Below are 27,424 nucleotides of genomic sequence, written 5' to 3' on the forward strand. Positions count from 1 at the left end.
AGGAGAATGTGATTTGGATTTGCTGGCCTGCCTAAGAGTCAAATACAGGTGTGGGTGGCATCTTAAATAAGATAATTTGCATGCCATCCATTTCCCTCCCCGCGAGTATAGAACCAGACAGTTACATGCAATCTTCTCTCACCAGAGAAAAAATGAGAGCTTTGCAAATACTAGAGTGCATTATGGTGCCTCCCAGTCTTCCTGGAGAGGCAGACACACAAGATGTCTGGGATTCTTTCATGCAGCACCTTCCTAGAACTAAGGAAAGTCCTTAAAGGTTGCTATTATTGTTTATTGATTTCAGACCAGACAGAGAGTTTCTGGGGGCTTGTTTCTGATCCAGCCTGTGATCAAGAAGATTACAGTTTTCTAGGACTAGAACACCTTCTACACCTTTTTCATTACTGTCATACGACCTGAATATCCCAGATCTCACCACCCAGTGAGTACAAAGGAGATTGCACTGGGATGCCCACCTGCTGACTCAGGCTTCATATCCCAAAGATTCCTCTTAAGATTTCTGGGGCTCTTTATACAGAGAGTGTTTTACAAACACTGATAGCAAGCTTGCTCCCAGCAGGGATGTGCCGGGCATCTGCTAACTCCTGCCTTCCCTGCTGCTCCTCCAATGGCTGCAGAGCAAAGGGGAAAGTGGGTATTTGGCTTCTGGGAAGAGGAGAAAGGGATGTGGCCATGAGAGTCTGTCCCTGGGCTGGCACAGGACAAAGTTTTAGTTCATGAAATGACAAGACACCTGGAGCTACTCCTGATCTGTTACGTCACCTTGCACAGGTCACCTTGGTGCTTTTTGCTTCAATTTCCTTTACTAAAAATGGCAAGAATTTTCACATCTCACAAAGATGTAGTGGGAACCAGCTATTTAATGATTGGATAGTATTTTGAAAACATCAAGTGCAAGATAAGTGCTGGGGCAAGAAAGCCAAAGACTTGTGGCTTGCCTAAAGAGGCGGCGGGATGTGCCTGTCTTTTTTTCTTTTCATTTTAAGCATCCAAAGGAAATAAATTTTTAAATGTCTGCTTAACATTGAGAGAGAACAATCTCGAATCCTCAAAGTCAATAAATTGCTCTTTAAGCATCCTTAATGAACTAGGTTGCTGCCTAGGTGAACCCCAGCTTACAAGGAGGGTAAAGTCTTGAAAAATTCTATGCAACTTGAAGTTCCATAACTAGGGGCATCAGGACTATAGAAAATTGAGGAAAGAATGAGACCCAATAACCAACATTTGATAATTTTTTTTTCAGAAAAAAGGCATTTAATCCTAAACACTCTAATGGCATTAATAACCTTAATGAAAACTTTGACTTAAAGTTTAAAGGTGTTTAGGAGGTAAGAGAGAATGCCAAGGGTCATGGGAAGAAGAAGATAGATATAAAATTTTAAAATTTTACCTGAGATTGGACGCTGCTGCCCTATTCATGCTCTCAGAAACCGTATCAAAAGAAACTCCTTCCTAGAAGGAAAACCTCATACGCGGCTGCTGGGAATGCAAACTGGTGCAGCCACTACAGAAAATAGTATGGAGATTCCTCAAAAAACTAAAAATAGAACTATCATATGACCCAGCTATCCCACTACTGGGTATCTACCCAAACAAGTTGAAATCAACAATCCAGAGTAACCTATGCACCCCTATGTTCATTGCAGCACTGTTCACAATAGCCAAGACATGGAAGCAACCTAAGTGCCCATTGACTGATGATTGAATAAAGAAGATGTGGTATATATACATATATAATGGAACATTACTCAGCCAGAAACAAAGACAAATTCATCCCATTTGCAATAACATGGGAGGACCTAGAGGGAATTATGCTAAGTGAAATAAGGCAGTCTGAGAGAGACAAACACCAGATGACTTCACTCATATGTGGAATATAAACAAGCACGTGGACAAAGAAAACAGTTCAGTGGCTACCTGGGGAAGAGTGGTCGGGGGTGGGCACAGGGGATGAAGGGCAGCACCTATGTGGTGACAGTCAAGAAATAATGTACAAATAAAATTGCACATTGATGTAAACTATTATGAACCCAATAAAAAAAGAAAAAAGAAGTTCCTTCCTTCAGAAAATAAGAGACCCCTTCCCCAATTCATACATTGACGTCTTTACCCCCAGTACCTCAGAATTGACCATATTTGAAACTAGGGTCATTGCAGATGTAATTAACTAAGATGAGGTCATACTGGAGTAGGGTGGGCCCCTAATCAATATGACTGGCATCCTTATAAAAAGGGAAATTTGGACACAGACAAACGTACTCAGGCAGAGTGCCATGTGAAGATGAAGGCAGAGATTGGAGCGATGCTTCTATAAGACAAGGAATGCCAAAGATTGTCAGCAAACCATCAGAAGCCAGGGGTGAGGCATGGAACAGCTTATCTCTCAAAGCCCTCAGAGAGAATCAATGCTGCTGACACCTTAATCTCAGACTTCTAGCCTCCAGAACTGTGAGACAATACATTTCTGTCGTTTAAGCCACCCAGTTTGTGGTGCCTTGTTATGGCAGCCTAGTAAACGAATACACCACATTACATCCAATTGTTCTGCCCTAAAGAGTAAGAGGTAATGTGGAGAAGAAGGGATTGAAGGCAGTTAACACAAGGTTCCTTAGTACTTATTCCACTAATTTAGAGATTTATTTGGGTTAACATATTGTTTTCTTAAAACACAAAAAATTCCTTTAAAGGCTTTGATCATCAGTTATTTATGCCTCATAGCATATTGTATTTTCCAAAGACAGCCACAATATCTCCATCCCACATTGCTTTTTTAGAACCTTGCCATTTCTCCCTTAAGAAGTAAGTCAAATTCCTCTTGAATCTCGGTGGGCTTGTGACTCATTTATAACCAACAGAATGTGGTAGGAAGTGATGCTACGTGACTTCTGAGGCCACATCATAAAAGTTGATGCATCTGCTGCCTTGGGAGCTGAAATACTCGCACAGGAGCACTTAACTGCCCTGAGGCCGCCATGTTGTGAGGAAGCTCAAACCAGCTCTTATGGAGAGGCCCTGAGACTACCATGAGGTTAGAAACATACCCAACAAGACTGGGTGGATCCAAACCCTCTGCTGTTCTAACTCCAGCCTCTGTCTAATTCCAACCACATGAGGGACCCCAGACCAGAATTGCCCCACCATGCCCTCCCTGAATTCCTGACCAGGGAAACCGGGAGAGGTAATAAAATACTTTTGGTTGACTTAAGTCACTAGGCTTTGGGGTGATTTAATATGCAGCCATGGCTAGTGGGTATGCCTTAATGTATTACTCTGATAATCAAATTTCTTGACTTTTGAATTAACTGTTCCAGAATTTAATTTTCTTTAGAAAAGGGTGAGAAGCACAGGTGAAAAGATGATTCAGTAACCTAGAAACATCTGTCTTGCAGATTTCCCCAGAATCTGATGGGCAGCTTTGTGTGTGGCCAAAAGCCAACAGCGTTGCTCTCCTTGGCATTTGGCCAGTCATTAATTTAGGATGTAAATATGAAGGAGGTACTGGAGGATTGGAAACCCCTGATCACACTAATGTTTACGCAAATCAGTAAATTCCCAATTGGTGAGTCCTTTCTCCTCTCTACTTTCAAAGGTGTCCTAATTATGCAAAATTGTGCCGTCAGTTGCCTTGGATATGAACTAGTTACTAATTACTGGTACCAGAGTCTTGGCTGTTGAATTTTTCAACTTCTGAAGACCTATTTTCAATCAGAATCTGGCACTAATTCTAATGATTCTTATTTCACTTGTGATGGGGGTGGGAGGGATGGGAAGGTGAAGACATTTGCACTTTGAATAATCCCCAGCCCTTGGCATCTTCCTAATAAGAGCCTTCTCCTGTCATTAGTGCTGACATAGCTCTGCTCAGTTACGAAAGACCATTTCCCCCAGCAATCTCCTTCCGCTCAGAAAAAGCTGGATCCCTTTGACACCTTCATGTTCCGAATACTCCCTATCAGCCTGCAGCTTGTTTTCTATGGTGTCTTTGATTAAGGCTTTCTTCTGTCAGCACATTTGAATAAATAATCCTCCCGCCTCTCTTTTGTTATTGGAGTTCTTGCTTGCTGCCTCTGGTCTCCAAGACAGCCCTTGACTTTTATTGCCAGGGATTAAGATGCCGGTGAAATCCATCCTTGCCTGCTGCAAATACCTTGCAAGGGAATCCTTTGAAAGCACTGACTTCTTTTCCGTTTTCAGCCCTGAAACAGCAGTTACTTGGAAATAGGCCTTCAGAACCTGGCTATTAGTTAATTATCTCTGCAGACAATAGCTGAGGGGCAACAAAGACGCTGAAAAGAAAAGGCTTCATCATCCCTCATTTGTGACTCCCAAGTGGTAGCTGCTAAAAGTCACTTCTGCAAGTAGTCATCTGCTTCTGATAGTTAGACTTAATCAGATAATCATAGGGCTGGGAGAGCCCTTAACCCACCCTTCTGCATTAGCCAGGACCTGCAAGGCTTTCTGAAGACTATTCCAGAATCCTCAAGTGCCGTCCTCACACCTACACTTGGAAAAGTCAAAACATATTGGGGAGAGGAGATATCTACTCCTTCTTGGAAGAGAGGCAGAAAGACATTCTTGACACCCAATCTTCTCTTTTCTTCCTGAACAATCTTTGGAGAGATATCAATCCTAGTCCTCAAATATCGTATGAGGTTATCATTATCCTCATTTCACATATGAGGAAACTAAGGTTCCAAGAGGTTAAATTACTGGCTGTGAAGTGAGAGGATGAAGATAGGGTGACCAACCATCCCAGTTTGCCCAGGACTTGGAAGTTTTCTGGGACCCAGGACTTTCAATGCCAAAACCAGGACACTTCTGGGAAAGCCAGGAAGGTTCTTACTCCAAGTTTGAACCAGGTCCACACTGTCTCCAAAGGCTTTCCTCTGAACTCTGGTACCACCCTAAATTGTCCTCAGCCTGAGATCTGGCCCTGGGAGAGATCTGGCCCATGGCAGCATGATGAAGAATTCAGAGTTCATTTCCCTCTGAGTCAGAGAACAACGTCAGGGGCGTCAGCTTTGGGAGGTCAAGCCAGGACACCAGACCTTCTTGCAGGTTCCTCAGAACTCACTGGAAAGACTAGTCCAGGAGCTGACTCTCCAGATTGGTGAAAGGCAGGTGCAAGAGTATGTACCACCATTTATGCAATTCGCCACATCAGAAGACATTTTACAAGAGCCTTTGAATCATTACCCACTTCACTGCCAAGGCCTCATTACAGAAAGCTCAGAGAAGGCCACGGGGGAGGCAGGTTCTCGCTGAATGCACAGAGCAGAATTGCACTGAATTAGTTTAAAAAGTCAGACCACAGTATATTTTTCCCAAAAGTAGAAATCAAGACTTTTAGACATTTCCTTCCTTTCTTCCTTCTTTCCTTCCCTCTCCCCCAAGGGATTTTCTCTTTCAGGATGTCTCCCTGGACTGCAGAAGAAGGCCAGGCACTGACCAAACATGTGGTTGTACCTAGGGAAGACCACACACACACACACACACACACACACACAGTGACACAGTACCAGGTGTTACCCTCTAGTTGCTGGATCCTAGGTGGTGTGAGGAGGCCCAGGTTGTTGAAGGAGAGGACTAGGGAGCCTTGGGAGTGGCTACTTACCAATGCTAAGGAAGTGGACTCTTTCAATGTTGTAACAGTTGGTGAAATTGTACTGTGCATTGAGGCTTCTCTCAGCCCTAAGAGGGGGAGCCGCCCTCCTCATGGCTACCCGGGGCTCCCTCCTCTCCATCCACCTGCTCCTGACTCTCCCCTTGTGGATGGACAATTGAAACAGAAAGGATCTCAGAGAGATCCTCTAGTTCCACTCCCTCCTCATACAGACGGGGTCTGAGGAGAGATGGGAGCTTCCAAAGTCACCGTGAGTTCACCTGGCGCCTCTGGGGTGCAGAGCAGGAGGCAGGAAGAAGAAGGTCTGTAGCTTCTAGTCAAAACTCTTCTCTCCCTGAAGCTGACTCATGATTTTAGCCCAAATTATTTTCAACTCTTTCTCCACTGTGTCAAACATGCAGTTTTGGGGGGTGAGGGGTGTCGTCTTCAAACTTTAAATCTTTGTTAGCTCAGTCCTCCTTTCTCCTTCCTCTCTGTTCCCAAGTAAAAATCACTCACAGACATCAAGCGTCTTAAATAGACTGAGCTCAGAGCTTGGTTGGGGGTACCTGTAGGGCCTGCTTTACCTCTCCTGCCTGAGGCTCCCTGAGTCTCAAGTCGCAAGTCACAAGTCGCGGTTGGGAGTGGCTGCAAAGGTCGCGCCCTGCAGTGGTTAGGAGCGTGGACTGTGCCTGGGTTTGATGACGCCCAGTCAAGCAAGGTTTTTAACCAAACAACTTTGTTTTTCTTTACTCCAGCTCCCACCCCCTGCTTTCTAAAAGCACGGGGCCCACCCCTGAAATTTCAGTAGTGGGTGTGGGGACTCTCTTTCCTCACCCTGTGTGTTAGGGAATTACAATCAGGTTGAGGTGGCCCCAACCTGCAACATCTTATCATTCATGGAAGAGCAAACTCTTAGGTGATGCTGCACCCCCACCCTTCTTGAGAATGTCACCGTGCTGCTTCCTGGACGGCTCCTGCCAACACAGTAAGTCCTAATGCTGAGGGAGAGAAGTGAGGCATTCCTGGGTGAAGAAAGACGCCTCCTCCCTCCCTCCTTCCACAACTGGGGTGACACACCCCCTTCCCAAGCACCTTCCTCTCCTCCAACCAATAGCAGGAGTGGATCTCAAGGAAAGCAATGCTTGTGACCTCCCCATGCATTAGACTCTGGATGAAAGCACATGGAACGAGAAGAAACTGTGGTTCTTAAGTTGAAGAGCAAAGGCAACATGAACCACAGCAGATGGAACAGCCTTGCCCAGGACCTTCTGTAATGGGTGCTGCTTATGCACCACCGCATCTTAACTCCCAGTCATCAGCTGACTCAGGACTCCACAAGGACAACAAACGGATTAGGTCAGATGATGGAATCCACGCTTAGGAGGAAATACCTACAGTTCACCGAAAGGATGACCTAATCATTACGAGGTATACAAGAAACTACAAAGAACACGTACAGAGAGAGATTATGTTATAACTGCCAATCCCTCCACCAGGGGACTTGTGAAAGCTTGTGCCAGGAGCAGCCAAGGGAAATGTCTCCAACCTAGGCCAGCTGGCATCCTCTTCTGTGTCAAGGTTCTCTGTCATCTGCTGATCCTCTTCTGCTCCCCACACTGTTCCACATCCCAGCCAGGCTGGGCCAGGAAGGGCACTCTGGGAATTAGAACTTCTACACCATCTGCAGAGAATTCTCAGTCTCTCTGTCTTGCAAGTTCGTGTTTCAGGGGTGACTTTCAGCAAGTAAGCTCCTATGCCGTGTCTACCCCTCTTCCTAATTTGCTTCTGTGCAAGTCAGGTTTGGGCCCTTGGGGGGTTTATATCTTTCATGGTGAACTTTCTCAAGTGCCTTTGGTAGTTCTCTGTCCCCCAAGAACTGGCTTTTCTCTCTCGACACCATTGCTTGGTTCCTCATGCTTCCCTCATATTTGTCCCCACTGTCCAGATATCACTGCCTTCTATATGGCTCTACCAACACCCCAGTTTGCTCAAGCACATGGGGGTTTTAGGTTTAACTCTTTTTTTTTTTTTAGATTGGCACCTGAGCTAACATCTGTTGCCAATCTTCCTTTATTTCCTTCTCTCTAACTCCCCCCAATACATAGTTGTATATTCTGGTTGTAGGTCTTTCTGGCTCTACTACGTGGGACGCCACCTCAGGGTGGCCTGATGAGCGGTACCAAGTCTGCGCTCAGGATCCAAACCGGTGAAACCCTGGGCTGTGGAAGCGGAGTGCGTGAACTTAACCACTCAGCCATGGGGCTGAGTTTACCTATTTTGTGCCCACAATGTGTAGGCTCCACAAAGATGACTAAGGAAAACCTGGCTTCTTGTTGTATCTAGTAGTGATAGCTCCATTTATTGAGCATAGACTATGTTCTAGGCACTATGCTAAGTGCTTTACATACATTATCTCTAGTCCTTACAGCAAACCTGAGAGATAAACATCATTATTACCATTTTTTTTTTAAAGATTGGCCCTGAGCTAATCTTCCTCTTTTTTTTCTTCTCCCCAAAGTCCCACAGTAGATAGTTGTATATTCTAGTTGTAGGTGCTTCTAGTTGAGCTATGCAGGATGCCGCCTCAGCATGGCCTGATGAGCGATGCTAGGTCCACACCCAGGATCAGAACCGGTAAAACCAAAGCAGGGCCACTAAAGCAGAGCATGAGAACTTAACCACTCGGTCACGGGGCTGGCCCCCATTATTCCCATTTTACAGATGAGGAAACTGAGTCTGAAAGAAGTTACATAACTTGCCCTGGATCACATAGATGGTAAGCAGCAGAGGTGGGACTTGAATCCAAGTCTGCATGATTCAGAAGCCCATACTTTGTCCTTTCTACCATTCTTCTAGTCACTCAGCAAGCAGTTATGGAGCACCTACCATCTCTCAGATGTTGTTCTTTCCTTGTGGAGTATAAAATCTAGCTCACTTCATCCTTCACCCTAATTCTCTTGATCTGTGACAATGGAGAAGTTCCTGAAGCCCACCGCAAGGCAAAGTCTAGAACAGCGAAGAGAAGGAAAATAATTACCCATCTGCAGGTGTTAATTTGAAGTTTGTCAACCACCAGGAGAAAAAGAAATATATGAGAATTACTGTATCAGCCATATATTTCTGGTTTACACATCCCAGGCAGCTGGCGCTCTCAGGCAGCGACAGATGCAAACATGTGGGATAGGAATTCACTGAAATACAATAGACAAGAAAAGCAGCAGGTAAACTTGAGTCTTAAACCCTTCTAGACTGTTTTGCAATCTTTTCATGGTTAGTTGCAGTGTTGCACTTGATGTTTCTAAGAAATCAACAGCATCGTTGATCCCATCAGACACAGGAGAAGACAAGAGGCTGATAGATTGTGTGCTATTCCTTGGATATGTAGAAAATCAGTGGTGATATAAAGACCTAGGATCTAAATGTGTAGGAAAAAAACTGACTGTGGCCAGCTATTTCCCTTATTTGTGGGTTGTTGAAATAGTTTTAATTTTGCTGAAAGCCAAGTAAGCTTTTTTCATTTTAAAAAAAAAAGGTGCATAGAAATAGAGAACTGATATAGTGAAACTCAACTGCCATGGCTGGTGTGGAGCCTAAGCACTGAAGCATACTTTATCATATTTTAAAGGATTTCTTGGATTGGAAGAATTGTTGGTAGCACTTTTCTGCTTCTTCCCTGTTAACTGAACCCTGATTTTGTTCAGATATCAAGGAAATTTGTCTGGGGAAGTTGGAGCCTTCCCTCAGGCCCATGAGATGAGCCATGACCAGCCTGATTCATATTCTCTTTGCAAATGATGGATTTAGCCAATGTGGTGGTCATGTGACCCAGTTCTGAGCAAGGAGACATAACTGGAAGTCTGCTAGTGGCTTCTGGAAAGATTTTTCTCTCTAATAAATAGAAAGAGATGCTGAAGAGGAAGCCCACATCCCTTCCTACCTTTCTTTGGATGTTTTTGTTTAAGGACGTGATGTACTGAGCTACTGCAGCAACCTTGTCACAATGAGGGGAGGCAATGCTGTCACACTGAGGGCTACAAAATGAAGGACAGAAAAAGCCTGGGTTCTTGATGACTTCTTTGCACCACTGAAGCTGAAACCACCTATCTGCAGAGTTCTTAAGTGATCTAAAACTGCTCTATGGTTTCTGCCACTTTTAGTTTCATCTCCATGATACACTGGATAAAGAGAAATAGTTTGAAGCCAACACATTACACAAGAGGAAAAGAAATGTGTCTGAACCAAGATGAGAGTCTGCTGATGCCAGACACTCTGTCTGTTGGGTTGCACAGCCTTTCAAGGAATTAGAAACTGAGTAAATTGCACATATTTATTGAGCACCTACTGTGTGCCAAACACCATGCCAGGTGCTGGGGTGACGATAGGAGACAAGGCAGGCAAGGTCATTGAGGTTGTGGCAATCATGTTCTGGAAAACAGATGATAAGGAAGAAAATAAGAATAGGTGCAAACATTCTCAGGCAACTTTCTAAATATGGTTCAAAACAGTCCTGAGTGTAAAGCCAGACTCTGCAACCTGACAGATCTGGATTCAATTTCCACCTCTACCTCTTGCTGTGACCTTTGTACGTTCTGTTTAATCTTTCTGAGTATCAGTCTCCTCATCCGTAAAATGACAATAATAAAAAACTAACTCAGAGTTGTGAGATTATATAAGCAAACAAACTTTCTGTAAAGTGCTTTAAATAGACCCTGGAACACAGTCAGTTTCTCTAGATTCTAGATGATGATGATAATGATCATGATGATGATGATTACTATCATCATCATCATCATCACTGTCATTGTCATAATAATTTACGCCAGACACTGTGGGTGTCAAAAGATGAACAAGACATAGACACTGCATTCAAGAGATCTGGGAGGCAAGAATCCAGATTTGGCCATAGAACAGTCAAAAGTTAGGCAATGAATTAGGCTGGAAACAAAAGAATTCCTCTGGTAACCAAGGTTGGAGCAGGCTAGGCCCCCTGTCTCTACTTTTCTCCCACACATGTTTTACAACCATCACCCCCTTTTCTAAGAGGGAAAGAGATATTCTGAATGATTGCTGCTCTTCTTTCACATATAGCCGCCGTTCCCAAGAGAATCAAGTGGGCTTTTTCTTTCTCCAATGAAGTGAAAAATTTAGGATGTGTGTATCTGGGTGGCGCTTACCAGTTTGTGTTACGTACCAGCAAACACACACAGATACTCCCATAAATGATCTCACCGAATCCTGTCTCCCTTCCTTCATCCTCTCAAAATCATGCCCACTTGGTGTGTTTAGCATTCTGCAATTGACTATTAACTGCTGTATCTAGATATAAAATAAAGAGAAACATCAACTAACCAGGTCCCCACACCCACACACATACCCTCACCCTTAGAAACATTTCCACTGATGGTCACTCGTACCACCGAACAGTTTCTCACACTTGGAGTGCATCCTCCCACCGGCGTGCTCACACACTGGCTTTTTATCTGAGCTCTCATGGGGAATCTTTCAACTCTTAGATAGGAATTTCATTAACAAAGGCAAGAGAGGGGAGGTCAGGAGGAAAGTACAGATGCAGGGAAAAAGAAATTAAGATGGTTTTGAAGGAGACCTAAAATAGTATCATCCTAGCCTGAACCTCCCTTATAACTGATCTGTATTTGTACGTTCTGTGCCTGAAAGAACAACTTTTCATTGATTGGGCTATTGTCCAGGCTCTTAGCTTGGCATCCAGCCCACAGAGCTGTGAAATCAACCTCACCAAGCCTTTGCTTTGAAATGAGGCAACCTCTAACTGGAAGCCCGTTCAAAATAAGGAACTTGGCACAAGGGTCCAGGGTCCTGTGTTTCTTCCTTCTTCTCTCAGCTGCATGTCTCTCATCCAATCTTGTGAAGCGTCTTACTTGGCTCAGAAAGAGATCAGGGACGAGAAGGTAGTGCCGAGAATGTTCCATGAGACTCTCAGAAGTCACCGCCTGAATATCAAACCTGAATAACCGGGAGAGATGTAACCTCGGCATACTTTCAGTTGTTTTCTTCCTGCCCACGCTGCAGGTTTTTCAGGTCCTTGCTTGAGCGTGCAGTCACGGGCGTAAATAAACGTGCTATCAACAGCCTGCGTCAGCCAGCCCAGCTATTTAAGCAGGCTGGCATCAGCAAACCCGGCTTCCAAACCCAGGACTTGCCTTTGCCACGTCCACGTAAGTAGCTCTCAGAGGTTTGCCTTTAACGCAGAGGAATGAGGTCGGGTAGAAAGTGGACTGAAATGCTGTAGTTTCATATTTGCTATTCTGTTGGAAAAAGGGAGAAGAAAAGTCAAGAGCTGGCCCCTGGGCAGGGAGCCAGAGAATGCTGCTGGGTGTAAGATAGCAGACCCTTGCAATATGTGCATGGGCTGGAGGTGGACTTGGAGCAAGGGAGAGTCCATGTGGGCCATTTGACCAGCAGCTAAGATGTTTATCTTGCTCTCTCCTATCTCTGAAGGACGTTTTGAAGCCAGCGCTTGTATGGCTATGCCAGATGCACTTTAACTTATCATTTAGAAGCTGGTATTGCTATTCTACAACTCAGTGTAAAATCGCACATTAAATCATTCAGAAATAATTTTGTGCTCAATGTGGGGGGAAAGTGGAGGCGTTTCTGGGTTGAGTAGAGGTGGCTCAACTGTGAATTTACAGTGCTATTTATTGTTACTTCTGGCTCTTATAACACTTATCAGTTATAACAATAAAAACATTGATCTTGGGGCCGGCTCCGTGGCCGAGTGGTTAAGTTCGCATGCTCCGCTGTGGCGGCCCAGGGTTCGGATCCTGGGCATGGACATGGCACCGCTGGTCAGGCCACGTTGAGGTGGTATCCCACATCCCACAACTAGAAGGACCTGCAACTAAGATATACAACTATGTGGGGAGGGGGGCCGGTTTGGGAAATAAAGCAGGGGAAAAAAAAAAAAGGAAGATTGGCAATAGTTGTTAGCCCAGATGCCAATCTTTAAAAAAAAAAAATTGATCTTGTTTAAGATGAAAAGGAACCTTGTGCTCTGGGGTTTTGAGGAAATGTAGGTACGTGATATTTGAGCACACTGTTATCCAGGTATTCGGGTAAACTGTTAAGTAAAGTGGAATAAGAATCCTTGAATAAAAAAAAAGCACAACACACCCCATAGTTGAGGTGAGAAGGTCTTAAAGAGAAGGAGAATGCCAAAAGTTCCCATGAAGCAGCACTGCCCCTCGACAGGGTCCAGCGGTGTAATTGGTTAAGTAGGGTTAAGTATAACCAGAGCAAAACAGAGGTAGTGGGAGGGGGAAGGGTAGAGAAGGGGGAGCAGGCAGTAGAGGATTTATAATTAGACATCATATTCATAAAATGCATATAGGAGTACAATAAGGAATAAAGCATGACTTTAATTCGATAGTTCATGCTTTTAGATCAAGAATCTGATGATTAAGATTTAGAATCTGGGGATTGGCCTGGTTGCCTAGTGGTTAAGTTCAGTGTGCTCTGCTTCCCAGGCCAGGATTCAGATCCCAGGCATGGACCTACACCACTCGTTTGGTGGCCATGCTGTGGCAGCAATCCACATACAAAGGAGGGGGATATTGGTACAGATATTAGCACAGGGCAAATCTTCCTCAAGCAAAAAGAGGGAGATTGGCAAGAGATATTAGCATCGGGTGAATCTTCCTCAGCAAAAAAAAAAAAAAAGAAAAAAAAAGATTTAGAATCTGGTGAAAGCCAAGAGCCTTTCCCAGGTAGAGCCCCCTCCCCCCAGCGCTCAACACACACCTTGATGCTCATTTTCTGGACCCCTAGAAGGCCACGGATCCTAAATGAAGACCTCTGGTTTAAGCTAATGCATTATTTTTTAACTCAGCTGAAGCTACTACTAGGGACCTACAGAGAAGTCATGGGGAGGTGAGACCCTTAACACGGCGGGCACTTCTTGGCCACCAAACTGAAGCTCCATTGTAAGGTTATAAAGGTCTCATTGTGATCAAGCAAATAATGATTAAGGGGCTTCTCTGAGCAAATGTAAGCTGGGGGCTGGGAGGAAGAGAAAAGAATTAAAAGGTGGAAACGGTTCTCATAGAGCTTGAAATCTAAAGTATAAGGACATAACTAGTAAGAAGCCAGGCAAAAAAATAGTACACACTATATGATTCCATTGGTGTAAAATGACAGAAAATGCAATGACTCTATAGTAACAGAAAGCAGATCAGTGGTTTCAGGGAGAAGGGGAGCCAGGAGAAGGGGTGTGGGGTTACCAAGGGGCACAGGAAACTTTCGGGGGCCATGGCTATGTTCACTATCCTGGTTGTGGTAACCATTCCCTATATGTGGAATTTATCAGATTGTACACTTTAGATATGTGCAGCATTAGATACCAATTATGCTCAACAATACTTTAACAATATATCTTTTTTTTTTAAATTAAAAGCATTTCTAAAAATCAGCCTATGCAACATACTGGAAATAAAAAATGAGTATGTTTGGAAAAAAAATTAATTCAATAAATAAAGTGGAGGAGCAGACTGTCAGGATTGTGGACTTTCATAGAATTGGGAGGGTCCCCGAGAACACCCAACTCCGAGGTTGTGGACCTGGAAAACCGTTATAAAAAATACCCGGGACTGGGCCTCACCCCAACCAGTTAAATCAGAATCCCCGGGTATGCAGCCCTCGCATTGTTTTTGAAGCTCCCCAGGTATTCTAATGTGCAGCCAGGATGAGAACCAGTGAAACCCCAACCCCTCACTTGGCACATGAGGATAGTGAGGCCCGAGAGAGGGAGGGGTCTGCCACAGGGCCACCGTGTTCCAGGACCCAGGGAGGACGACAACAGAGGAAGAAGGAGGGACCCCTGAGACCGACGCTTCTAATGTTCAGCTCTATCTAGGATAAGGTGTCCGGCACATTTCAAGCAAATTCTTGGAACCCAGACACGCTCGGCGTTGGCCAGTGGCAGGAATTACTCAGCGCCTCAAAAGTGTGTTATTTAAGGATTGTGCTAACGTGTGAGAAGGGATGTTTCAAAACTAAAGCCTCCCTTCGTTCCCTACGTAATTTCTGATTTAAGCCAGAGGATTATAGTTATTGAAAAGAATCCAGACAGACGCACCGGGCGCTCTGCTCTGGGGCACAGCCAAGTTGCTCTTTCAGAAACGAGCACGAGTCCTCAGTGTCGTGATGAGTCTATTTGGCACTACAGGGTCTTTTCATTGTGATTTCCAGGTCAGCCCCAGGCAGAAGTGTGAGTGGGGGAAGTTTATCTTTGTGGCTTCTGCTTTTCCTGTCTGTCCCTCACCTCGGCACCTGTGCAGGTGCAAGGGCGGACGCGGGGGTGCCTGTGGGACCACAGTGCCGAGGCCAGCCGGCCATGGTTTAGATGGCTTCCCATCCCCCCTCCAATCCAAAGGTGCCTGATTTCCTGGGTTTCATCCCCTCAGGGCTTTGCTTACCCATCTCAGGAAAACTAATTAAAGTTATGATGTTAATAGAGAATAATTGTTTAATGAGTTATGGCCCTCCCTGGTATATTAAATAGGTTCCAGCAAGATAACGTATCTGGGAGTTCTTTGAAATGTTATATAATTACCATTTGGGGCAATCAGGAGAAGCAAGTTTTAGGCAAAATTTATAATCCCTACTGGTCAGAATTCCAAGCAACTTGCTGGGGGAAAGTATACCACGATTGGGCGTTTTCACCAGAATTCCTCAAATCACATGCCACAGGGAAACCCTACAGACTGGGCTCTGAGAGATTCCATTTCCTGAATCCGTCTATTCTTTGTTAAATGTGTTCATCCTCATCAGAGATGACTGCATTTCATCTATCTTTCTGAAGGGAGAGCCACCTTAAGGTCACTACAGCGGAGATAAAGTGTCAAGAAATTCTCCTCACAGGGCTTTATAAATATTACTGGGCTCCTTCTCCAGAGCAGAAGACTGGCACAGGCAGAGCAGCTTGCCCAGCCTTAGTGACAAGGGGGCTCCTTCCTTGGGCACCCAGCCATGCAGGCCGGGGCAAGGAGCCTGCTCAGTTCCTGTGACTCTGGGCCCTTTCTTCCATTCAGAAAGCTGAGATTGCTGAAGCTCTTGTTGGCAAGTGGCAGCAGCATGCGGCATGTCCTGCCTTTGAAGAGGGGCGTGGCCAGGAGTGTCATTAACCTCCGTCTGGGGAGGCAAAGTGTGCAGGCAGCTGGGAGCCCAGGGCAGCTGGGCAGTCAGAGGGCACAGAGTCTTCGCTGGTGAGAGCAGCAGCGAGGAGGGGAGGGGGAAGGTAAGCTCCACCCTGAGCCCCTGGAGACCAAGAGACAGGGGACCCAAGCCCTGGGGGAAGGGATTAGGCTGTTGGCATTAGGGTGGCAGCCAGAACTGGTTGAGTGCTGCTGTTAGGAAGCCAAATGTTTCTTCTTCTTGCCATGCAGAGTTTCACCAAATAATAATGATAATAGTTTTTAAAAACTGAGTGACAGGTTTGCACAGCGGATAAGTGTGAGTATCAGTGACAGAATTGCTGCCTCCCTTGGATGACTTTTCTTTGAACATTTTCCCCTCACCTTTGTTTCCAAATTCTCTTAGTTTGGAACGGCTTAGTTCAGTTGGACATGTTTTTAAGGCTGTGTCATGACCTAACCCAGACTAATTCTTAGATGTTGTTGATGGCTTCCTCAAACTTTTAAAAAGCCAAGGGAACAGGGATGGTGGATAGGGCTACTCAAAGATGTAATTGTTGGCAGAAGGGCGGCCTACGTCCTGGAGCGACTTATAAAGTACTAACCTGCCCATTTAAAAACCAGCACCTGAGGATCCCGAGGCAGACCCTGGACCACACCCATCCTGTCTGCTCACCTTGGGCGGGCTGGTGGAGAACAGGCTTGAGGCTGCAAATAGAGGGATTCTCCTGATGCAGGGGGTGCGTGTGTCTGCTCTCTTCCTGGCCCTGGCTTCCTTGGCCACCCCTGCCTTTCAATGACCCTGATGTGGATTTGGCATTCCAGTGCTGTTGATTTTGAACACACATGGGGTTTAGGGTGTGTAAGTACATGACTTAGCAGGTACAGGTCAGGCTGTCCTTTTTATTTGCTGGGGAAGTACCTTCATCCATCTTTAGGCGATATGTTGAACACTCTTTTCAACGGAACCCCAGTGGAACAGGCCCGGGCAGGAGACAGCCTAGCCTGGGGAGCAGAGGGCAGGTCTGGTGTCAGGAACCTGGGTCCTATTATCAACTCTAAGTCAGCCGTGGTGGAATTTTAAAGCAGGAAGGAGCCTGAAAGATCAGTAGTCCCAGGATTCTTAATACACCTCCTTTCATTCTCAAAGATACCTGGCCTGAGCAATAAACTGTCTGTTCACCTGTGAATACAGTACATGAAGGTACGAGAGAGGAAAGGGAGTTGCCCAGAATAGTAGATTGGTTGGTAGCTGAGCTACCTCTGCAGCCCAGGCCTTCCCATGCCTCATTCTGGCCTCTCTGCCAAGTCACTCACTCCCACTGTGACTCAGGTTCTCCGCAGGAAGCATTGTATCCGTACTGCCCAGACGGAGGAGAGCTGGTATATTTATACTGGCTTTCCAAAAAGAAGTTCAGGACGAATGCTGAGGGTTCAAGGAACTGTTCATCACAAGGTCAAGTTACTCTATTTGCTTTAGGTTCTAATGTTAGCTTATGGCCATGTTTGGATAGCGATATAAGCTCTTTTAAAAGTAGCAAAGTTAATTTTTACCCATCCTCATATAATTTTTTGTAATTTGCTTCTGATGGTTTTGACAAAATGTGACCAAACATGAAAACTCTGCCAGATTTTTCATCTGTCCTTTTATGTTACTCTGTCCTTTTCATGTTAAAAAAAAAATACACAAAACAGAAACAACCTAAGACAGACCTTGATCAGTTCTAATCTCTTAGTGTATCCTGGGTGGGAAAGGAATGGCAGTCATTCTAGCCATTAGATCTAGATGGATCATGATGGAAGTTTCCTGGAATTCTTAAGGACATGACAAATCTGCTTAGATAATCTGCTTAATAAATTTGTAGTCTTTGTTGATGTACTTTCATTTCCTTCCTATGTGGTTTCTCCCTAAGGAAAGCTACATAAACAATCCTCCCTAGCTTTCATATCCAATCACTCCTTTCCAAATTTCTAGTCTACTGGTGCTCAGGAGTGAAATCTGTTTAGAAAAACTTTAATAATTTAAATTGCAAATTTAAATTAAAATGCAAGTGTCTATCACTTTATCATGTATTCTTCACACTCTTCTTGGGGAGTAGCCTAGAATCCTTTGGAGATGACTGGAACTGGGGTTTATGAAGCAGGAGTGAAGAAAGCGGGAGGTCATCTCTTATTTTCATTAGCTTTGTACCTGGTTCAGGGTTCCACAATTTAAAAGGGAGGAGAGTCCTTGCAACTAGCTCAGAAGAGCTCCTAGATGACAAAATAATAATAAAATCAAACCTTTTATTTTATTTATTATTGATTTTATTAATCGATACATTTTATTAATTATTTTAATAAAATCAATAACAAAAGGAGTGGCAAAAGGACCGGATGTTATTTAACTTGAATAAGAGAAGGCTAGAAAGCCATTTGATGATGGTGCTGAAAAGCAGGGAGGGTGGTCATGGTCAATGACCAGATATTCAGTTTGCTCTTTGAGGGTTGGAGTAGGCTGCAGTGTGAAGGGCAGTAAGTGGGTCATAAAGTATCCCTCAGGGGCCGGCCCGGTGGCGCAGCGGTTAAGTTTGCACGTTCCGCTTCTCTGCGGCCGGGCATTCGCCAGCCCGGATCCCGGGTGCGGACATGGCACTGCTTGGCAAGCCATGCTGTGGTAGGCGTCCCACATGTAAAGCAGAGGAAGATGGGCACGGATGTTAGCTCAGGGCCAGGCTTCCTCAGCAAAAAGAGGAGGACTGGCAGTAGTTAGCTCAGGGCTAATCTTCCTCAAAAAAAAAAAAAAGTATTCCTCATTATGCAAAAAATACATCGGAAGCTCTGAAAGATGGGGCAGTCCAACCGTCTTTTAATTTTTAAAGTCTTTTTTTTTGGTCTTTCGGCTCATGTTGAGTTAATATATTCTTTAATTCATAGCACACATAAGACCCTTCTTAGGTTTTACATCTCATTCTATTTCTTCTGCTCCCCACTCTCCCTCTTTCTTGCTCTCTCTTTTAACTCAACACCATGTCTTTAAGATCTACCTGTGTTGTTGATTATATTTCTAATGCATTATTTCTAACTGCTTTTCAATAGTCTGCTGTTTATAGACACTCTTGGCTTATCTAATCCTCTAGTATTGGCCATTTCTGCTGCCTCCAGTTCTCACAAATGCTGCCATAATGAATGTCATCATACAGATCCTCGGTCACCCTTTGGATCGGTTGGTGGGAGACAGAGAAGGGAAATGGAGGGCTAAAGGACTATGTTTTTTTTTAGGCAATATGGAATATTGGAATTGTCCAATTGGAATATTGAGAAATGGAGGCACATGATATCACAAGTTCTAGTCTAGTATTTCAAACATTTAGAAGTTTCTCTGAGTTCCTTAGTACTTTACTAAAACTATAATAGCGACTGAAATAGCTTTCTGGAACCTAAAGAGTATGATTTTCAGTGCTCTCTCCTGTTCAGTGTCATTTTCTAAAACTTGGGCTAGTCCGTTTTAGAAGCATTTCATTTCTCCATAGTGGGCATTGATTACCTGGACCAATCCAATGAAAGGTTCTAAGAAATCTTATTAGTCATAGGGTTGAGTGAAGTTTCTAAAATGTTTTACTATTTTAATGATTGTAAAACCTGATGTCATTCAGTTGCCCAACATTATATCCTGAGTCACTGGGAAAGCTGAATTAGAACCTTAATAATGGTAGCTTGTATTTATACAGTGTTTATCATTTATAGTGCTATTCATAAACATAATCCATCTTATTGAATCCTACAACAACCCTGTGAGATAGGTGGGGGTAGGATTACAGCTTCTATTGTAGATGAAGAAATGGAGATTCAAAGCAATTAAGTGAGTTGTCCAAAGTCACTTGGAGATTTAAGTGATATTGCTGGAAGGAGAGTGCAGGTCTTCTGAGGCTCCATCCAGCCTCTTTCTGCAACATTATGTCTGATGCTCAGAGAAACGATTTACTGTAGATTCAGAGTTATCCCCTGAGCTGGACTTGCTGGTGAATCTGTCCTTTTCAATTATTTTGTGATGTTAATGAGTAGGCTAGAGCTGCACACCCTGTGTTTGTCCCATTAGTAGAACACCTGTTCATAACAACAACTCGATCGGGGAAAAAATAAGGCTCGTATGACTGAGTCACATGGCAACAAGCAGCATGCATGGTTGGACTTTGGCATAATTTGGAGCACTACAAAGTACCAGGTGTGTCATTTTATCCTTTACCTAATTACAGTCATAAAATAAGAGCAGTCGTTGGACCATAAAAAATAATTGATTCAAGTATATTTGTGCAAAGAGATAATTCCATTCTATTAAAGAGTCTTTCATGGACTTTTCAAAATGCACCAACAACCTGAGGAGTTATGCCAGCTTGCATTAGGCAGGTGACAACCGCCTGTGAAGGCCTATGAACTGGCAGCTAAGCATCTACTGATCACGCATGTGCAATACACCATGGAGGTCACTAACTACTGTTCCTTACCATGTCACTAGGGCTCAGGCAAAAATATTACAGAACCCAGCATACATTTTCAAAAAAATAAATCATGATCACATGTCCCCAGAATTACAAATGAACAGCCCTTTCCAGAGTCAGGCACTGGGAACAAGACCATTTGCAGGAAAAAACTTTAATTTTTTCATATTCTAAAGTGACAAAATGGTCACAGAGCAATATGACAATTCCATCTACTTGATTCTCAGTTATCTGTGTGTGGCTTCTCTGTATGAGATTTTTAAAATACCAAACTGATTTCTATCATCAGCACGTAAGTTTTTGAGTTCTATCCTCACCCCTCCTCTTCTATGCAACAAACACATACATCTTCCTGCCCTGCAATCTATTGATCCAATTAATCTAATTAATGCTCTCCTAAATAAAATATAATTAGGAAACTAAAGGGGGGCAAAAAATTAATAACATACTCTAAAACATAAAAATAATATTTCTTGGGGCCAGCCCCGTGGCACAGCGGTTAAGTTCACGCACTGCACTTCAGCAGCCCAGGGTTCACCAGTTCAGATCCCGGGTGTGGACATGGCACCGCTTGGCAAGCCATGCTGTGGTAGGCGTCCCACATATAAAGTAGAGGAAGATGGGCATGGATGTTAGCTCAGGGCCAATCTTCCTCAGCAAAAAGAGGAGGACTGGCAGGTGTTAGCTCAGGGCCAATCTTCCTCAAAAAAATAAAATAATATATCTATTATATGCCATTTTGACTTATTTGTGCCATTTTTCCTCTCTTAACAAGCTATTTAGAAAGTTGATCTTCTCAGTTTTTGCTTCTAAGCTTAGTAGCACAAATTTCTCTTTATGTTTAATGGATTTCTGTAGAAAACATTGAGATTCCGCCCATAGCAAAAATCTGTTTGTCTAATTTCTTGGAGTATTAGGGTATCAGACATTTTCAAAGTGAGATTTGATAATTCAGTTTACTTTACAAGTCTCCCCCTCCTGTATTATGTGGTTTGAAAAGCCCTGAGCACACGGCTGTGCCCTGTGGAAATCTCTAGTACAAGCCCTCTTTGTTCCTTTGTTTATATTTGTTCATAGGCCGAAACCTTGAGACGTAATGGATATTCACACTTACCAAGCATTAGCACAACCATCCTAACAATACCCAAAGTAGGCAGGGACCCAAACATTATTCAGCCTACCACACAAATTTCTATCCTCCATATTCAAACTGCAATAAAAATGAAAGATCGGGAAATTTGAAGCTTTGGTGTATCCTCTTCCCTTTAACCACAGACCTCCAACAAAATGCTTTCTGAAGAGCAAAAAGCAGCCTCCTGTTCATTACTATGGTTGGGTATATGCAGTTCTGTCCTCTCACATCCTAACAGACTGGCATCTCGCTAATCTGTAACAGCAGTATAGATGCCTAAGTTCAGCAGGAACGCTTTTACTATCTCATACCTGAGTGGGAAATTTAACATTTTACAAATAAAAAAGGGACCAGATATCCAGATTTGCCTGGGACACTTCTGATATATGCCTGTCGTCTTGGTGTAATTATCTTATACTTCAGTGTTCCAGGTTGGATGACAAATTATATGGTCATGTTAATTTAACATGCTAGGCTGAATATTAAAAAGCACCTTGGTTCAAAATCTTTCATGGGCTCCTCAGTTGTCCCCTGAAGTGGAAACTAGGCACAAAGTGTTCAGCAAATCAGAGACATAGCCTAGAACAGGCCACTGTACACCCCTTTCTCAGGTCAATGACATCAGTGAACTGTTGATGAGGAATCACATGATAATTTAAAACTCAGGCCACTCTGATCATCAGAATTTTAGAGGAGAAATGATCTCAGGGGTCATCCGGCCCAACATCATCACTTTTCTGGATGAAAAAATAATTGTAACACTTCTGGAAATGTGTATATCATTTTACAGTTTTCTAAATTGCTTCATGAGCATAATCTCATTGGGTCACAACTGATGTAAATAGGCAAGGAAGGAAGCTTTTAGCTATATCTTACAAAGAAAAGAACTAAGTTTCAAATAAGTTAAAAACTGAGCCAAGGTCATATGACTATTAAGTAGAGAAGTTAAAATTGAAACCCAGGTCTGACTCCTTGCCCCGTGCTCTTTCCATCACTCCATACTAGTTTAATATTTTCATTCATTAATTTGGATTTAAAATTTATCCCCTATATATAATTTATCCATCAAAGATACACAAATATCCCCTCTGTGACTAATGCTATATACTCACTTTATTTCTCCTTCTCTCTGTCTCTTCCCATCTACAAAGAGCTCTGGCCAGCAACTAAACTGTTCTTGTCTGACAGCGCCCCTTGGCGGCTGGCTCAGGAATCATGGCGCACAAAATCTGTCCCACTCCTTTCTCCCTTGTGCTTTGGGTAGAAGGGTGAGGAGGAGACCTTGCAGCGTAACCTCTAGCTTTTTCTTTATTGTTCCTTAATTGTATCTCAGGCAACCTACTTCTCACATCAATACTTCTCAACATTCCCTTTCTTCCTCTCTCCCCCTCTTTATTTCATCTACACACAAATACAGCTCTAATTATTATGCCTTTATATCAAGATAAAAGAAAGCCATACTTGTTGAAGTGAAAATGAAGCCTATCAGCAAACATTCAATGAGTATTCACTGTACACCCAACAACGTGTCAGGGACTATTCTGGATGCTTGGGACACATCCGAGTTGTGTTATAAACCTCGAACATCCTCAAAAGGTCCCTGAAAACCTCTTCAACATCTGCACCAAAACTTCATTTCTCTAAGCCAAATTTTATTAAAACTGCTTTTTCTTAAGCATTTTCTTTCCAAATAAAGAAGTGATTTCTTATTAAATTTCACTAGGATATGTCAACAGGATTACTTTCTACTTTTTTTCAGTAACAAATACGTAGCATTTTAGTTACACTCTCTTTTGTGGGTTAGCCTCTATCTACAATTGATAACGTTCTTTCTAGAGAAAACTTTTTCTAAATTCCTAACAATCATCATAGAGATAGACCTCTAGAAAAGCAAACTGTTTACAAGATGGAGATCTCCTATAAGGACATGATGGAAATGGGATGTCCTCTTTCATTTGCCCATTTGTTCCTAAAGAGGTAGACTGAATACGCCACTTATTTCACAGCACACTCAAAGAAGAAGCCTAAGGTTTTACCATTGTCTTTCATCATTTTCCCACATTTCCACATACAAAGTTTGGATTAGGCCACGAGGTGGGCTATCAATGAAAAGAACCCAGTGTGTATACAAAGAATTTCATGTCCAGGGTAAATGAATGATTGATTCATTGCTGGAAGTCATCCACAGACACCATTTCCTCCAATAGCTTTTAGGATATTGTGCTATTTTCTGTAAGTAGCTGTAGAAAGTCTGGACTGCTGAGGGACTTGTTCCAACAACAGTTTTGGGAGGTTCCTTAATCAATTCAACAAAACTGTACATTTAGGGATTAAGTAGCAACAATAGTCATAAGATCCAGCTGGTCTGGTTGAAGCCAATCTTTCAATTCCATTCTGTCAGACGTTGTAACTTTTTCTCGTTTGTATACTATATTATTCACATCATGTCATCTTTCAATTATGTCTGTACCAATTAAAGAGGAGCATGTGGAGAAAGAAAGCCAGCCTGGCTGGTGGCGCTGGTGGTATTAACTGAAATCACTGGCTAATCCATTTAGCTGGGTCAGAGCCATGTCTGGTCACCAAGCTTGAGAAACATGCCACAGGGAGGGGGCACGGCTCCCAGACTAGCCCCACCCCACAGGGGAGCCAGCGTAGACACAGGACATTGCCTCACTCCTGTCCCAGGTGGCCCCACGCGGCTTTATTGCCCCTCTTTCCACAACCACCCATCAAGGTTCTTCTGTCTACATAGCTACTCAACACAAAGAGAACACATTGTGTAGTGGTTAAGAACATGGATGCAGAAGCTAGACTTTCCAGGTTTGAATCCCTGCTCTGCCACTCACTAGATTTGTGTTTGGGGAAAGTTATATACTATATATCCTTGGGAAAGGTATATACGTTTCCATCTATATCAGTTTCCACGTGTGTAAAATGGAGACAATAAGAGTGCCTATCATATAATGTTACTTCCTCTGATGATTCAATAAGTTAATGCATCTAAGACATTTAGCACTGTGCCTGGCACATAGTATTTATTCAATAAAGATGTTGTTATTGTTATGACAGGAGTAAGGTTTCTGTATGCAATTAAAAAATAGGAATCAACTCTGCTGTTTGGGGTAGTGAGGACCAAAAGATATTAGAAGGCTGGAAAGCTATTTTTTCCAATGTTATGTTTTGGTTTTGAACATGGCCAGTCCTGGTTGTTGAAAACACAGAGCAGTGTCTTCCTAACTTACGTCCTAAATCAAGTCATGCCAGATGCCATTGGTTGAGTTCAGTTCAGCAGACATCTAATGAGCATCCGTTAAGTGTCAGATACTCCAAACGAATGCTGGAGAGAGATAAACGTATCAGAGATGACATACCCCCCATAGGAGAGCATGTAATTTAGTGGGAGAGACAGGCCCGTGAACAAATTACTTCAAAACAGTTTTAATTTGGTCGTTATTCTCATAGGCCAAGTCAGCCTAGAAAAATCTACTCATCAATTCATAGAGTATTTGTTCCTGCTTATTTTTAACTTCCTCACTATTCGTCTTTGTCCTATTAATGCTTCCTCATTACTAGATGAGAGGAAAGGATAAATTGGGGAGTGGTGCTGAGGAATGAGAAAAGAAACCACTATTTTAGTGAATATACCAACAACTAAGTTCAAATCAATGCACAATGCAGAAATGCTAATGAGAAAACATGCTTAAGCTATGACGCCCGCCCCCACCCCCACCTTGTTAGTCTTGAGAAGTTCCATCCTGGGATACATCTTATGATGAAACAATACATAAAGCATTTGATTTCTTTAAAAAGGTTCTGATTTCAACCATTGTGCTTTACCATTCCAGAAAGATTTAAAAAAGACATTGTAACCCAGAACGAGTGAAACTTATCAACTGTTCTTATCAGTTTGCCACCCAGGAGATGCCCCACTGGACACCTAGCTCACAATCATTGAAAAAACAATCATATCTTCCGTAAGCAAGCATTTCACAGTTTAGAAACACTTTCCCTACAATAATATCACATGAACTTTACAACAAAGCTGTGAGCCGGCAAAGATGTGTGTTATTATATGCCATCTTCACGTGAGAGAATGGAGGCTCAGCAAAGGGATGTTTTGAATGATCAGTACCCAGGACTTCTAATTATTTGACCTTTTTACTATGTTAACTCAAATGTCATTTTGCTCTTAATTCTGCTGGGTTTCCTGAAACAGGCACTTTTAAGGCAAGAGGAAAGTGAATCTAAAGAAGATCCAAAGTGGAAAGTAGTAAGCTGAATTAGTGACTACATAGAGCACATATAATGGCACACATCAGATACGCCGAACTTAAAATAAAAGAAGGCAGCACTTTGTATTTTTAAGCTTTGCATTAACTACTGAGAGATAGGCGATCTCAGAGCGGGGCTGAAACACCAAAACAAACCTGTTGACACCTTTGCCTGACAAAACATGGGGAATAAGAGGTACTTGGGTTGGTATGGTTGCTGGCGACGGGTTGGAACGGCATGAATTCAAGTACTAGTTGGCATCTCAGTCTTCCTGCCTCATCGAGTCAAGTGCAGCATGTTCTGGGAGAACAGCGTGCTTGTCGTTCTGAGCTGGCAGGTGGTTCTGCCTGTGCCTGTAGCTGTTACACTGGGTCAAAAGTTAAGAGCTCAGATCTTATTGGACAAACGTGAACAAGTCTCTCCAACTTATCTGCACTTCAAAAAATGGAGTCGGAACAAAATTTGAAAGGGGCAATTCCATTATCTCTGTCGCCTTAGTGTCAAGTAGACACGAGGGCTTTCCCAGGAGATACGTGGGGGTCTGCAAGGAGGCTGCAGGAGCAGCTAAGGGAGTGAGGCTGGAGAGACCACAGTAGGTCAGCAGTGGTCTGGCCCACATTGGGAAAGACTGGCTGCCCCCAGAACCAATTCTTCACTGACGTGTCAAATGATGACTAAAATTAGAGTTCAGTGATCCAAATAGGTGATCTGGTGATATCTTAGAATTTCTGACATTGATAGAGAGTAATATATTTGGGAGATCTATATCAATCTTGATGCTCGTAACATCATGAACTGCCTTTACTGCTATAACCAGAATAAAAGGTAGAATTCTGAGTCTTCTTCTGACCCTGTAGACAAGTTAGTTAACCCTTCCAGACCACAAAACAGGACTAATTCCATTCTGATTTCTAAGAGAGGATTATGAGAGAAACTAGAACTAATACCAGCCTGCTTTTGGGCTGGAGCTCAGCACCCCGTGGTCATGGTACTGCAGGCCAGATACTTGAGCACATTATTCGACTTTACATGTTTCTATCCTATTTTAAACTCACAGACTGATAGTCTCTCTTTTACACTTCCTGTCTATCCCTACATCCTTTCTTCTTCTTCACTCAGTCATTTTAAATCTATCTCTAGTTTTCACTTGCAGACTTGGATATGCACTCCTTTGCGGGGGGCGGGTGGGGGGCAGGGTCAACAGTTGATATGGTTAACACATTTTTTTGTTAAGTGCAGAATCAAGTCCTGACTCCTAAGAGTTCTGTAGAAGGTAAAACAGTAACATTTTGCTAGGTCTGCTGTAATTAGTTTTCCATACATCTTTGGTATTGTTCTTGGTGACCAATGGAAATAACGAGCTAGCCTGGAGACAGAGTCTAATCTCTCAAAAAATACCTCAAATCTCCTTCTGGGCTGGAACAGGAAATACTTTTATAGGGTAAATAGTAAACATATGGAATCTTTTAGCCCCAAGAAGTTAGGCAGGCTGAAAACTTAAATAGCTTCAAGAAGGTTTAGGTATTATTCATGGATAAAAAGAAGACATAACAATTTTGGCAAAAATTAAGAAGTTTGACAATACAAGTGTTGATGAGGATGTGGAGCAAAGGAAATGGTATACACTACTGGTAGGAGTGTAGTTTTGTTCAATAACTTTGGAAAAGAAGTTGATATTATGTTGTAAAGCTAACAGCCACATATGACCAGTTGCATTCCTTGTATATACCCTAGAGAAACCTTC

The 27,424-nt window shown here is 43.1% G+C and overlaps 1 protein-coding gene and 1 long non-coding RNA gene across 7 annotated transcripts in view; one reads left to right on the forward strand and one right to left on the reverse strand.

The window, feature by feature from the left end:
• The window catches only part of HOPX (HOP homeobox), a 114,384-nt gene that overhangs the window by 74,012 nt on the left and 12,948 nt on the right, over positions 1 to 27,424 (forward strand). The window contains exons 1-2 of one of the 4 annotated variants that reach the window (XM_070505785.1): positions 11,401 to 11,553; positions 11,675 to 11,820. The exons of 1 other annotated variant lie outside the window; for it this stretch is intronic. The gene's annotated coding sequence lies outside the window, so the exon portion shown is untranslated. Of the gene's footprint in view, positions 1 to 11,400; positions 11,554 to 11,611; positions 11,821 to 15,704; positions 15,900 to 27,424 lie in introns of those variants that run through there. 2 more of the 4 variants (XM_014857827.3, XM_070505786.1) reach the window with 2 other exon arrangements.
• Positions 1 to 27,424, reverse strand: part of LOC123283781 (uncharacterized) — a 62,549-nt gene that overhangs the window by 31,496 nt on the left and 3,629 nt on the right. The gene's annotated exons all lie outside the window — the stretch shown is intronic.

Source organism: Equus asinus, chromosome 3 (assembly GCF_041296235.1).
Source record: "Equus asinus isolate D_3611 breed Donkey chromosome 3, EquAss-T2T_v2, whole genome shotgun sequence".
Lineage (NCBI taxonomy): Eukaryota > Metazoa > Chordata > Mammalia > Perissodactyla > Equidae > Equus > Equus asinus.